The following is a 1,767-nucleotide window of genomic DNA, read 5'->3' as shown; positions in this document are numbered from 1 at the left end:
AACACTTGAATGATCACATATTAAGTTTGCTTTGAGCTTGTCAACTTCGTTATCAGTTTTTGAATATCTTCTTTTTGTGCTTGTCAATTTCATGGCTCACCATATGCATGATGGACAAGTTAATTGACCTCAGGCACTATTTTTTCAGTAGCTGTTGATTATTTGTAAATCTAGACTAGAATCTGTTGCATGCATGAATCTTCGACTTCTAATTTTTTGACCTATTGTATAAATAAGTTATCTGCTTCATGAGTCATAAGAGAATTCATTGTTCAGAAAATTTTAACTTGTAGTTGGCCTTCATGAGGAGATTTTCTTCACTCTGTTCAACAACAACTAACACCTGAGTTTCGAGAAGTTTGAACTACCTCAGTGGGGAATTTGATATATGTAAAAGATCTTAGCATTCTGCGTGTAAGATAATTTCAATAGAAGCATCTGCTACTAGTTCTAGTTAGATTTGCTAAATATTTACTAACTAATTGCACATGATCTGTTTCATGATTGTGGAAGTACAGCAGCATAGTTTCTCTGAGCTAATTGTAAACAAGGCAGGGGGTGAAAGTGGACCGGTGATGTTCAATATTTCTTGTTGTATTTAATTTGTCTTAATTTTTCTTATAAGCTGCGCTCAACATTACTTGCTGAATATAATATTGTTTTTCGTTTTGCACAGCTTTTTCATTTTTATGTACATGAGGATGTGCGGACAATTGCCGATGCTACAATAGAGAAGGATGAGGTACTGTCCTTTTCCTTTATTAATCTGTGATTCTGTATCATTTATTAAGTTTCCATATTGAGAATGAAACACAAGCATAAAACATCGAAAGTTAAGTTCATGGTTTAGTTCCCTAAATTCTCTTTCAGTGTACTGTGAACTTGAAATCTGGCTTATGTCAATGTGGAATCTATGCTGGGTTAACAATGTTGGATGCTAGTTGGGTAAATTTGAAGAGTTGGTCCTTGAGCCAACCTTGACCGTGGCCTTTTTTTTTTTTTTTCATGTTTTCTTTTTCCAAATCCTGTATCATGTGAAAAGTTTTTTGGAACTGAAATTCGGACACATGAAGTTAATTGTTCATCATTTGCTTGTTGGATTAATATTGGTCAATACCAGATTGTCTTGTGTAGTTAGATTGGCTCACTAGTTCATTCAAATTGATCAAATTTCTCATCCCTGCAGGTTATCAATAAGAGTGGAGCTACTCCAGCAATAGTGTGTGATAGTTGTAAATGAGAAGCTTTGTGATTGTCTCCCAATTTGTTGACATAGATGAGATGTCTTGAGTGAGATAATGTAAACTTGAGTTACTAATCTTTATGGAATTTTCAATATGTAATTACTACTTTGATTTATAATAAAAGTGATTCATTTACTCATAGGCTCAAAGGATTTTTGTCAGATTGAATAAGAAATTAATAACATATTAAATGTAATTAAATTCCATAAAAGCATTTTAATTGGTAAAAAGGGTCTTACATCTACTAAATGCAAGGAATGATATGCAAGGAATTGTCCTTGTATTTCAGTTAACCATAGTTAACCTCATGTGTTGAATTCCTTGCATTTGAGATGAACAATTCCTTGCATTTGAAAACTCAAATGCAAGGAATTTTCAAGTTGTTGTATTTGCTCTTTTGCAAGGGCCTCTTTGCAAGGACCCAAATGCAAGGAATATTCCTTGTATTTGGGTTAATGCAATGAATTTTCAGTCTTTTACAAGGAAAACAATTCCTTGCAAAAAGCATTTTTTCTTGTAGTGA

General features: G+C 33.2%; 1 long non-coding RNA gene across 1 annotated transcript; it reads left to right on the top strand.

Annotated features, from left to right (window-relative positions):
• Positions 1 to 339: 339 nt before the first annotated feature.
• Positions 340 to 1,385, top strand: LOC121050185. Its single transcript, XR_005802296.1, has 3 exons — positions 340 to 572; positions 677 to 742; positions 1,187 to 1,385. It is a non-coding gene; the product is annotated as an uncharacterized LOC121050185 (long non-coding RNA).
• The last annotated feature ends 382 nt before the right edge of the window (positions 1,386 to 1,767 follow it).

Source organism: Rosa chinensis, chromosome 6, assembly GCF_002994745.2.
Source record: "Rosa chinensis cultivar Old Blush chromosome 6, RchiOBHm-V2, whole genome shotgun sequence".
In the NCBI taxonomy this organism is placed as follows: Eukaryota; Viridiplantae; Streptophyta; class Magnoliopsida; order Rosales; family Rosaceae; genus Rosa; species Rosa chinensis.
Note: the sequence above shows the minus strand (reverse complement) of the source record. Positions and strands in the feature narration are given on the sequence as shown.